The following is a 12,942-nucleotide window of genomic DNA, read 5'->3' on the forward strand; positions in this document are numbered from 1 at the left end:
TTCATGCATTGGAGAAGGAAATGGCAACCCACTCCAGTGTTCTTGCCTGGAGAATCCCAGGGACGGGGAAGCCTGGTGGGCTGCCGTCTATGGGGTCACACAGAGTCGGACGTGACTGAAGCGACTTAGCAGCAGCAGTAGCAGCAGCAGCTCTATGTGTTAAAAAGCAGAGACATTACTTTGCCAACAAAGGTCTGTCTAGTCAAGGCTATGGTTTTTCCGGTAGTCATGTATGGATGTGAGAGTTGGACTGTGAAGAAAGCTGAGTGCCGAAGAATTGATGCTTTTGAACTGTGGTGTTGGAGAAGACTCTTGAGAGTCCCTTGGACTGCAAGGAGATCCAACCAGTCCATTCTGAAAGAAATCGGTCCTGGGTCCTTCATTGGAAGGACTGATGTTGAAGCTGAAACTCCAATACTTTGGCCACCTCATGTGAAGAGTTGACTCATTGGAAAAGACCCTGATGCTGGGAGGGATTGGGAGCAGGAGGAGAAGGGGACGACAGAGGATGAAATGGCTGGATGGCATCACTGACTCGATGGACGTGAGTCTGAGTGAACTCCCGGAGTTGGTGATGGACAGGGAGGCCTGGCGTGCTGCGGTTCATGGGGTTGCAAAGAGTTGGACATGACTGAGCGACTGAACTGAACTGAACTGAGCTCTATGTTCTGGGCAAGCCACTTATATTCTAAAATAAGCATAATGGTGCACACCTGGTAGGGCTGTTTCCAAGATTAATGGAGGCATGATGAATTGCTCAATAAAAGTTAACATGGTTATCTACAATTTAAGTGTTGGGTCCTAAACACTATGTGTTTGCTTCTGTGGTATTCTGTATTCTGTGGTATTCTGTATTCTGTGGTATTCTGTACTCTGTGGTATTCTGTATTCCGTGGTATTCTGTATTCTGTGGTATTCTGTATTCTGTGGTATTCTGTACTCTGTGGTATTCTGTATTCCGTGGTATTCTGTATTCTGTGGTATTCTGTATTCTGTGGTATTCTGTACTCTGTGGTATTCTGTATTCTGTGGTATTCTGTATTCTGTGGTATTCTGTATTCTAGAGTTTGCCTTTGACAGTCCCAGCACGTCTAGACTTTAGGCTGCAATGGCATTTTTCAGTCATGCACAGAGTATTTCTGTAAAGCAGGGGTCCCCAAACTGTGGGATCGAATGCTTGATGATCTGAGGTGGAGCTGATGTAATAATAGAAATAAAGTGTACAATAAATGTAATGCACTTGAATCATCCAGAAACCATTCCTCCTCCACCCCATCCTGGGTCTGTGGAAAAATTGTCTTCCACGAAACCAGTCCCTGGTGTCAAGAAGGTTGGGGACCGCTGCTATAGAGGATTACCTTGGTGTTAGTAAGTAAGTGTTATTTTATATTTAAAAGTCCATTTAGATGTTAATGCCCTTTTCCCTTAAATGGGTCTCAGTGGAAAGCCCTAACTTTAGGGGAGCAAATTTGCCTTGAGGGGGAAGGGGCGGAGGAGGATTCCTCACCACTAATGGAATAATGAATACGACGTGTTTAAGACTGAGAGTGGAATGATTAAGAAAACCCTTGATCCGAGTGCTTGGAAATCCAGCCTAAATTTTCTGAAGAAGTGTTTGTGAGCTGAACTTGGTATTTGGTGGACGACTTTATCAACAAGACCAGGAGAAATGTGGGCAGGATGAGACAGGACAGGAAATTACTACAGAAAGTTGATTTAAAAATAGAGAATGAGACAAGTTAACTGACCTACTGATTTTCTTCTTTAAGCGAAAAACCAGGGGCTCTAATCTCCCAGAAATCAGAATGTTATGACTTTTCTACACAGAGTGTAAGGCAGGAACGGACACGACCATGTACTTCCTATTATACATGACTCACTCTTCTTTTGAAGCTGGGTGTTCTCAGTACTTCTCCAGATGGTCTGTTCTGAGTGGACGAAGGATCCACCCCAAGGACACAAGGATTTGGGAGCATGGGTCAGTGAGGTTAATAAAGACAGAATCCAGAGAACTTGTTCAAGAGAGAGACAGAATGAGAACCAGGAAGGAAGAGTTGATATTTCTGTGAGGTGTGATGGTGGCTGTATGGTCGTAGTTTTGTGAGGGTGATAATGCAGGTGGCTCTGGATTTCTTGCAGCATTGTGGGATGGAAGTAACGTCGAAGCTTTTAAGAGACGCGTGCAGGGATAACATTTCATAATGCCTTAGATTTGCTTTTAAAAATATGAAGACCAAAGCTGTGACAGTCATTTTGTGTAGAAGGTGTGGTTAGCGGCGGCCCCTCTGCCTGTGAGGAATATGAGAAATGGTAGAAAAACAATCATGTTGTGTGTTAGCAAAGGGAAAGAACAATAAAGTGATTTGCAAATTTAAAATATATATGTTTTTATTTCTAGGATCAGGTGACTTTGATAAAGCTCTCTTGGTTCTGTTGCTCCCCAGTGAAAAGCAGAAAATATTTGCTTGGATGGAGAGACCCCTTTCTTTGTGTCCTGCCTGCCAGTCTGGAAGGAGAAAAGCTGTTACAGTGTAGGTTCTTCAATAGGACCATAAAGGGGATCCCTGCGTGGTTATTCCTAGTGACTGTTGTGGTTAAATGAGACATGTACTTCATCAAAAATTGAAAAATGCCTCTCCCATCCTCCCCTCTTTCCTTCCCCTCCTGTGGCCTCCGTGTTTCTCAGAATGCAGGGAATATACACTCTTTCCACAAACCCCCATGCCAACTGCAGGAGATGGGAAAACTCCTTTATTCAACAAACATTTTAAAGCACACACTGCGTATGAGATAGAAGGGCCCTATGCTTTCACGCTCGGCTGGTGCCATCTTGAAATTCTTAATTTTTGAACAAGGGGCTCTGCGTTTCCATTTTGCAGTGGGTTCTGCAAATTACGTAGCCAGCCCCGAGTGGTGAACAAAACAGACGTGTATTGTTCTCATGTAGCTCATTTTTCTAGGATTAGATTTTGGTCCCGGCCTGGGTTGGGTAGGGTATGTAGTCCCCAGGGAGGAGAAGCAGCTATGTAAACAAGTCCAGCAGAGCAGGGGTGGGGGAGGGGAAGGAAGAAGGAGGGAGGCGGAAATGGTCCCTGGGGGTGGGGGTGGGGGGCAAGGGTAGCCTTAAAAGAAGAGTGAGATGTTTGCTTGCAGGAACGTGTGTGGGTGGGAGAAGCTCGGGCTTCTGGGAAAAGGCTACAGAGATGCTGATGGGAAGTGCTCCTGTGTGCCCTTGGCAAGGGTGAGTTCACGGTCTGATGGATGCACTGTGGTGAGAGAGAGAGAGAGAAGATCAGCAAAGGGCTCAATCCTAGAGGAACTTCCCTCCATGATAAGGCACTGAAGCTTCGTCTTTGGGTCACTGGTTCTCAACTCTTGTCTACTCATTAAAACCCTTGGGAGACTTTGAACATTATACCAAGCTCCCACTTCCATTAAATCAGAATTTTAAGGACTGGGGCAAAGGCGTTGATCCTTTAGAGCAACGCAGGTGAATCTGATGTTTAGCCGGCATTAGAGACTACAGATTTAAGCAGAGGGGCATCAGGATGTAGGATATCACACTGATAAAACTGTTCGGGGAGGACTTGGTCATAGCTGAATTTTAGAAAGATCTACAGTAGCCAGAGGAAGAGTTCGAGAGCCAAGGTCAGAAGGTAACATCAGTATTGAATGCCTGGTTTTTGAAGTTACTTTCAACAGGTCTGAGTGGACAGTATAACAATGCATACTGAGGACTTTTAATATTCAAGTCAAACAATAACCTTTTAGTACCTCCCAGTAGTACAAAGGAAGATATACATCCATCAATTTTTGGGGCGTCAGTTGTACTTCTCCAGGGCTTGATACGAAGCCAGCTGGTTTCATAGATGACAGCTCTGAGGAAACACTGAGTAGACATGGCTATGGAAAATCGCAGGTTTTGTGTGTGTTAGTCTTTAGGACAGAGTAGCCAAAAAGTAATGATGCTGTGTGATTCTTTTCAGCTCACCCCGAGATGGAAAGGGCATGGGTCACTGAAGTGAAATACTCACCTCACCTGCATATGAGGTGACATCTTTGTTCTCATCCTTTGTTTTTAACCCAAATGACAAATGGATCTGTTTATTCCTAGCTATCCCACACCCCCTGGATGGTTATGTTGTTGTACAATCTGTGCGTGTACAGCTGGATGATTTTATGAATGTTGTGTCAGTACATGTCTTGGGTTTAATAAAACAACCCTCCCTTAGAGGCAGACACATTATGAGCGGAGCACCATCTCAGGGTGTGGGGTTTCCTGCAAATACTCTTTGTCTTTCATTTTATGAGAAAATATTTTTAAAACCTAATAAGTATATTTTGACTACCCATTAGCAGTTTCAAATTTTTAGCAAAATACTAACCATCCATCAGGTTGAAACAATTTAAACATTGAATCTCAAAAACAGATTAGATGAAAACCAATTTAACTTTAAAGGAAAGTTTACCCGAGAGGCCCTGGAGAAAATTACTGGTAGAGGAATTTCGGAAACGGAAGAGTTTTTAGTCACTGTGGTTGGTCTCACCCCAGGAATAAAGTTGAGTGCACACCGTCTACCTGGTATATTTTGTGATGGAATAAATTTTTGACTCCATCACAGTTTGAGCCCAGACTCAAACTCTAACCATTTCCCTCCCTTTTCTAACCTTACCTTCTATTTACAAAGGAGGGTTCTTCCCTTATCAGGCCAGATCATACTCCCCTTGCACATATGGAGTTTGGGACTTTAAAGGATCAAAACTTGCTCAGTTTTTTAGGGAATTAGAATATGCAGAAGTAGGACTTCTTTGGTGATCTAGTGTCTAAGACTTTGCCCTCCCAAGGCAGAGGACCTGGGTTCAATCCCTGGTTAGGGAACTAGATCCCATATGCCACAGCTAAGACCTGATGTAGCCAGATAAATAAATAAATATTGGGAAAAAAAGAAAAAAAGAGTCTCCTTAAAAAATATGTCGAAGTAGGAGAGACTTCAGAGGTGAGTTCCAAGGCTGACTTTCTCGTGTTGGAGAGTAAGAAAAAGCCAAATGTAATAGAATTTATTAGCCCCAAGAACATTAGACTTTTATTATAATAAATAGCCACTCGTATTTGAAGGTGGTAACAGTTCCCATTGGGACAGGCATATTATATGGGAGGTGGAAAGAATTTCCAAATTATAGTGGAAACGCAGAGTGGAGGGTATAGGTGCTAGTGTGGGTTATTGGATTATTATCTGATGAGATACAAAGATCGTCTGATTGAGAAAAGGACTTCTTTCCTCTCTTCATTGATGATGTCAAAACCTTGGCCATTGTCCGTGATGAATCACCACCCACATTTAGCAAATGCCCACATATGCTGAGGTGACTTCCAGGCAGAAAGGGCACCTCGTGGCTAATTGAGAACATTGGCTGTTGGTAAAGAAATCCTGAAAGAGGAAGAAGGAAGGTAGGTTGCCCTGGGGCTCCTCAGATAAATAGAACTCCTTTTGGTAGCATTTGCCACATTTTTTAGAAGGTGGTCATTCTGAAAGGTCCTGCCTGCTGCAAGCATTTCTTGCAGATGAGTTTGTGTGTGTAAAGGGATTTCCCTCTGAGAACCAGAAGCTCTGTCAAGGCATTTGTGTCTAAGAAGGAACCATCTAGAGGGTGGAGGTGGCCTGTCCGTTGCCAGAAAGACCAGCCAGGTACGGAGTCAGGCGACCTTCTCAGCGGGCACACGCTCACCTCCATTGTGGATTCATGCAGCCTTCTTTGAACAAAGAATTGCTCAGTTGAGAGGATTTAAATCTTGACTAAATCATGATGGGGGGAATAAAAGTACTATGCCAAGAACAGCATTTTTATGTTTTTTTGTTTGTTTTCCTAACTAGTCTGATAATCAGCCATGACAGAGAGCTTCCTCAAGCAGCCTCTGGAGGGGATTTTTCCATCTGATTCTAAATTATATTCTTTATCAGAGTAGAAGAGAAGGCTTGAGACAGCCCTTGGCACCCAATCAAGTGGGCGAGGCTATGCCCTTGTCTTGATTTTGACCTGCCAAAAGGCTAGTATTGGGTCAGCGGTGGATCTGAGGGCCTGTGTTCTTTGTCCTAATGTTTGTGAATGATGCGCATTATGCATAATATGATTATGATTGCCGAGCTAAGAATTCTTCTCCAGCTCCTTTTAAAATGTCATCACATTCTAAGTGCTTTCTTAGTCTTTCGTGAAGATACTGGTGGTTTTCTTAGATGACCAATCGGCATAAAGGTGATGAGATGGCACGTGTCGTGTAGCAATATTGTCTGTGCTGTCCTCTGCCCCTGTTTGCTCCTCAGTCCAGGGCTTGTCAGAATGGATTAAGCAAATGAAGTGTAATTTGTCAGATTCCAGAAAAGGAAATGGAAAACTATTCTCATGTGCTTCAGTGGCTGAGTCCCTGGTCTGGGGACAGAGCACCTCCATGACGTGGGTTAGCTTGGTGGTGAAGCTTGTAGCCTTTGGCACCATATTGGTTTTGACACATATGGACCTTGGCATTACACAAACCTGAGTTTGATCACCAGCTCCCCACTAGTACATGCATTCTCAGTCATATCTAACTCTTTGTGACCTTATGGACTGTAGCCCTTTAGGCTCCTCTGTCCATGGGATTATTCTTAACATGGGATTATCCTGAAACTATCCATGGGGTGGGGTACCATTTCCTCCTTCCAGGGATCGAATCTGTGTCTCCTATGACTCCTTCATTGGCAGGTGGATTCTTTATCACTGAGCCACTGGGGAAGCCTTACTATTACTGTGTGGCCCTGGGCAAATTACTTAGCTTCCCTGGCCCCCATTTCTCCACCCAGAAAAATGGGTTAATAGCACCTTATTTATGGGGTGCCCTGAGCATTGGCTGGAATAATGTTGAAAATGAGACTAGTGGCATGTGCTTGTGTTTTAAACATTCTAATTCCTTTTATAAGAGGGGAGCTAAGCAGTGGAGTCCTTGAGCAGGGTTTGATCAGTCAGCACTTATATTCATTCTCGCCTCCTTCCAGAATGCCTCTCCTTACTACAGAGATTAGAAAACCCCAAGCTACCACATTTCCCAGACTCTCTTTTAGCTAGAAGATTGTTTCATTTCATGAGATCTGTGTATATGTTGTTTGCAAGGAGGAAATGGGGTAGTGGCCATTTTTCAGGCTGTTTTTGGCTATTTTCTGCAGGCAAGCAAGATCATGAAATTTTCTGGAGCACTTGTCCAGCTCTGTAGGTGATGAGAAGCAATGACATTCTGATCCTGGCATTCAGATCCCTGTTTCTTCACTCCTGGATTGCAATTATGATGACGTTCTTGAACTCCATACACTCAGGGGCAGCCTCGAAAGTCCCCAGTGTCTTGATTTCAGCACAGGGAGCAGCTTCCTAGTCATTGGCTCTTTGGAATTATGGGAGTACCCCGAGACTCACCCAAGAGCCCCCTTCTCTTGTCTTTCCACCACTGCCCTAATTCAGTCCATTTGTGTTTAAAATTGAATGGAGTATGTTTCAAACACCAAATCCTAATTTGTACAGTAATGAGTCCCATGGGAAGAATGAAGGAAGGGACCATATAGAAGGAAAGAGAGTAGTGAGAAGAAGGTGCAAGAGGTAAGGAAAAGGAAAGATACTTTTAATTGATGGCTAAGGTAACACTGACCATTGCTTACAGTTCAGGTAAGCATGGAACACTCAAGAAGGGAGAAGCAAAACTGCTATGAGGTCTGGGTTTAAGATCTGCTATTTAAAAAAGAAAAACCTGCTATTAAGTGGACATCAAGGATTACATGGATCCCATAGGGGCTTTTCTGATAGCTCAGTTGGTAAAGAATCTGCCTGCAGCGCAGGAGACCCCAGTTTGATTCCTGGGTCAGGAAGATCCCCTAGAGAAGAGATAGGCTACTCACTCCAGTATTCTTGGACTTCCCTTGTGGCTCAGCTGGTAAAGAATCTGCCTGCAATGCGGGAGACCTGGGTTTGATCCCTGGGTTGGGAAGATCCCCTGGAGGAGGGAAAGGCTACCCACTCCAGTACTCTGGCCTGAAGAATTCCATGGACTGAACAGTCCACAGGCTTGCAAAGAGTCAACCATGACTGAGCGACTCTCACTTTTCACTTTCTATAGGGACTTGAACCAACTCCAGTTGCTTGGTCATCAAGTTTGTATAAACAGTGTAAGGGCACCAAGTCTTTGATGAAAGCGTTTGCACAATATAAGACATCTACTGGCTTCTTACTCTAACAGGGACGTGTTAGAAATAGCTAGCCCATTTCAGAGAATTATCCCATAAATGAATAATGAAGTTTGATGGAAAAGGATTCTTTTGGCTGCCGTCTTGATTGGACTGGAAATATACAGAATCTATAGGAGCATCCCTGGGCTGGGAAGTCATTACTTCATGGTCCTTTCCTACCTGAGGCTTGTTGATTAACCTGCTCTCTCCCCTGAGGCTGCGTTCCTATTTCAGAGGCTGATCTGTGTAAAGGGGATTAAGTATTACAGGAGCATTCTAGGCTATTAAGCATAACACTGTCCTGATGATGTTTGCATTCAACTGTGGCTTGGAATAATCATGGAGATAAGAGCCCTTAAGAAAAGTCTCTCATTAGCACATTTATCCGCAGGTGTTCTAGAGATCACAGTTCTCAGCGAAATGTAGCCGGGTTACTGGTTTTCGGCTAACATTAGTTTATCAGCAAGGGTGCTGTGAAAATGACACTCGAATGTAAAGAAAGCAGTTATTTCCCTAGCAATCTGCTGTGGGTAGCAAATTGGGACCATTCTGTCTCTTCTCTACCTAAGATACTGGCAACAGTTTCAGGAAAGGTTTGATGTGCCCGACCTCATCAACAGTCACGGAGGAAGTAATGAAGCTACAGTTGCCTTGTGGCAGTTGGAATCTTTTTGGAAAAACTTTCCATACCCGACCTGTTGGAATATTGTCACCAGAGAACACAGACAGACAACAGGACATCAGTACCAGAGATGATAAAGCTACGTGGATTTACTGATGTGGTAGATTACAAATGGCTGCAAATTCTTTGCAGGTCCTTCCATCAAGAGATGAAATCTAAGGACTTTACTGGTGGTCCAGTGTCTAAGACTTCATGCTCCCAAGTGGTAGGACCCAGGTTCTATCCCTGGTCAGGGAACTAGATCCCACATGCCACAAATAAAGATCCCACATACTGTGACGAAGACCCGATGCAGCCAAACAAAACTTTTTTTAAAAAAGAGATGAAATCTATCTCCACCCCTTCCTGCTGGACTGGCCTTGTGACTTGCTTTGACTAACAGAATATCGGAGAGGTGATGTATGATTCCAAGCCTAGGACACAAGAGGTCTTGTCCCTTCTGTTCTTGTTCCAGTGGAAGGCTTCCACGGCTATGAGCCCAGGCTAGCCCACTAGAGGACAAAACTATGTAGAACAGAGGTGAAGCATCCTTGCTGAGGCTCCCTAGGTCAACTAGCCTCCGGCTGCCCCACCAGGACTGCAGGTTCACTGAGTGATTCACTGATATGACCCGTATTGTGAGAGGCCTCTTACAATCCAGCTTCCATACTGGTTTACCTGTCTCATACAGGAGTTTTGTTGTTCAGTAATTCAGTCACGTCCAACTCTTTCAGACCTCATGGACTGCCAGGCTCCCCTGTCCTTCAGTATCTCCTGGAGTTTGCTCAGATTCATGTCCATTGAGTCAGTCATGCCATTCAACCATCTCATCCTCTGTTGCCCACTTTTCCTCTTGCCCTCAATCTTTCCCAGCGTCAGGGTCTTTCCAATGGGTCAGCTCTTTGCATCAGGCCAAAGTATTGGAGCTTCAGCTTCAGCATCAGTCCTTCTGTTAGGGGAAGCACACTGATTGAAACCGCCCACCCTGGCCAGGCACCATAGTAACCATTTGCATGAATTGTTTTATGACAGGAGATCCTGATAAGGAATACTGAACTAATAAGCCACCACCAACCAGAAGGGTTCCGGGAAAGGTCGAAAGGAAGGCAATGGCACCCCACTCCAGTACTCTTGCCTGGAAAATCCCATGGGCGGAGGAGCCTGGTAGGCTGCAGTCCATGGGGTCGCTAAGAGTCGGACACGACTGAGCGCCTTGACTTTCACTTTTCACTTTCATGCATTGGAGAAGGAAGTGGAAACCCACTCCAGTGTTCTTGCCTGGAAAATCCCAGGGACGGGGGAGCCTGGTGGGCTGCTGTCTATGGAATCGCACAGAGTCGGACACGACTGAAGTGACTTAGCAGCAGCAACCGGAAGAGTTCGGGAAAGATGGAAAGGAGACACCACGTGTCCGTCCACTTCCCAGAATCCCTCTCGCTAGCATCCATCTTGGCTGAGCGATGCATGCGCCACCAGGAAAGACTTTGAATTAGAATGATTGGCCAAAGACCACTGGGAAACTAATCCTATCACCATAAAACCCAAGACTGCGATCCACACAGCAGAGCTGTTCTCCTGGGTTCCCTTACCCTACTGCTCTCCACCCGGGTGCCCTTTCCCAATAAAATCTCTTGCTTTGTCAGCACATGTGTCTCCTCGGACAATTCATTTCCGAGTGTTAGACAAGAGCCCAGTTTCGGGCCCTGGAAGGGGTCCCTTTCCTGCAACACTTCCAATGAATATTCAGGGTTGATTTCTTTTAGGATTGACTGGTTTGATCTCCTTGCTGTCCAAGGGACTCTCAAGAGTCTTCTCCAGCATCACAATTCGAAAGCATCCGTTAGTTCTTCGGCACTTAGTCTTCTTTATGGTCCAACTCTCACATCCATACATGACTACTGGAAAAACCATAGCTTTGACTATACAGACCTTTGTCAGCCAAGTGACATCTCTGCTTTTTAATAAGCTGTCAAGGTTTGTCATAGCTTTCCTTCCAAGGAGCAAGCATCTCATACAGGAGTGCAGACCAGCAATGCTAGGAGTTACCTGTCTTTTTCTCGGTATGTTTCTGACTGCTTTCCTGGAAATACACTGCATCCAAGAGCCAGAAGCTAAAAGTTCAGTTTTGCTGAAAGTGAAATTCCAGTACTTTGGCCACCTGATGTGAAGAACCAACTCATTGGAACAGACCCTGATGCTGGGAAAGATTGAGGGCAGGAAGAGAAGGGGACAACAGAGGATGAAATGTTTGGATGGCATCACCAACATGATGGACAGGAGTTTGAGTAGGCTCCCGGAGTTGGTGATGGACAGGCGTACTGAAGTCCACGGGGTCACAAAGAGTTGGACAGGACTGAGTGACTGACCTAAACTGAACTGGAGGACCAGAAATCCTCCCAGAGTCTCAGGAGAGTGATATTTCACATGGAGTCCACAGGAAGCTCATCCGACTGCTGGTTTTAAAGGCCTTGACCCTTGCTGATGGAACAGTGCTCTGGGGGTGGAGGGGGTCTTGCATTGAGTTTAGGGAGCACCTGAGCACAGTTTAGGTGGATTTACTTCTTTCAGACTTTGTTGATTGCACTTGCATTTCTCCACCTCACAGTGATGGTTCTTTTTGGGGTCTTTGAAAATGGATGAGTTCTCTGCACCCTTTCCCAAGGAAAGAAATGTGAACAGTTACTTTCAAAACAAAAATTTTGCTTACAGTTTGTAGGGGTGAGGAGAGGGGAGGGAATGGAGGTAGGAAGAACCCCAGGGAGTTAAAATAGCAGGATTAGTGTAATTGGTTTCTCGGTTAAAAAAAAGTCAGAAAGCTCCATTGGAATTAACTTCTTAAATTCCCTCCATTGCTTAAAAAAATCCTTTGGATTGTAAATGAAGCCTTTATCAATCAAGTAAGTCAACACAATGTGGGCTTTGAGAACAAAATGAGGGACTGCAAGCTATCATCAAACACAAAGGAAAGCCCAGGGTGTATCCTGCCTGATTCTTTTAGAAAAGAGGGGAAATGGCTATTTCTGGCTGTGGGGAAGAGCTTTTCCATTCATCAAGAAATTGAAACAGAGAGCCCTGAGGCTTTTGGGGGTAGGAGGGCGTTGACTGGTCTCTCTTAGATTGTTGGGTTTCTCCAAGAATACTCTATAGAAAGTGGCAGGAACATCTCAGAACTCAGATCTCCCCGCTCTGTGAATCCATTCCAGGCTCTCTGAGGAGCTCTGCTGGCCTTTCGTCATTTGAGCTATCATAGGCAAGGAGTCCAGCCTGTGTAGTATAGTAGGTGGTGTGTGTTGAGTTGCAGAACTAACCCCTTTCAGTTCAGTTCAGTTCAATTCAGTTGCTCAGTCATGTCCGACTCTTTGCGACCCCATGAATCGCAGCATGCCAGGCCTCCCTGTCCATCACCAACTCCTGGAGTTCATTCAAACTCATGTGCATCAAGTCCATCCTTTGGATGGACTGGTTGGATCTCCTCGCTGTCCAAGGGACTCTCAAGAGTCTTCTCCAACACCACAGTTCAAAAGCATCAATTCTTCGGCTCTCAGCTTTTTTCACAGTCCAGCTCTCACATCCATACATGACCACTGGAAAAACCATAGGCTTGACTAGCCGGACCTTTGTTGACAAAGTAATGTCTCTGCTTTTGAATATGCTATCTAGGTTGGTCATAACTTTCCTTCCAAGGAGGAAGCGTCTTTTCATTTCATGGCTGCAGTCACCATCTGCAGTGATTTTGGAGCCCAGAAAATCAAGTCTGACCCTGTTCCACTGTTTCACCTTTGCTCTCCCTTAAATCCTTGCTAGCAAAGGGTAGTAGAGAGGGAATAATTTGTACTTATAATTTTAAATAATAATGTACTAATAATTACCAAAATAATTTTTATTTGTACTTACATTTAAGGACCCAGTCTGTTTTTAAAAATGCTATCCCAGCTAAAGAGGAATTTTAGGTCAACAGTAAAATTCTCTTATTTTTGTTGTTTAGTCACTAAGTAGTATCCAACTCTTTTTCATCCCCAGGGACTGCAGCCCACCAGG

General features: G+C 44.6%; 1 long non-coding RNA gene across 1 annotated transcript in view; it reads left to right on the forward strand.

The window, feature by feature from the left end:
* Nucleotides 1–12,698, forward strand: part of LOC133239950 (uncharacterized) — a 31,874-nt gene extending 19,176 nt beyond the window's left edge. Inside the window, exon 3 of the long non-coding RNA XR_009734049.1 lies at nucleotides 9,937–12,698. This is a non-coding gene — a long non-coding RNA (uncharacterized LOC133239950). The remainder of the gene's footprint in view (nucleotides 1–9,936) is intronic.
* Nucleotides 12,699–12,942: the final 244 nt, after the last annotated feature.

This window comes from Bos javanicus, chromosome 27, assembly GCF_032452875.1.
Source record: "Bos javanicus breed banteng chromosome 27, ARS-OSU_banteng_1.0, whole genome shotgun sequence".
In the NCBI taxonomy this organism is placed as follows: Eukaryota; Metazoa; Chordata; class Mammalia; order Artiodactyla; family Bovidae; genus Bos; species Bos javanicus.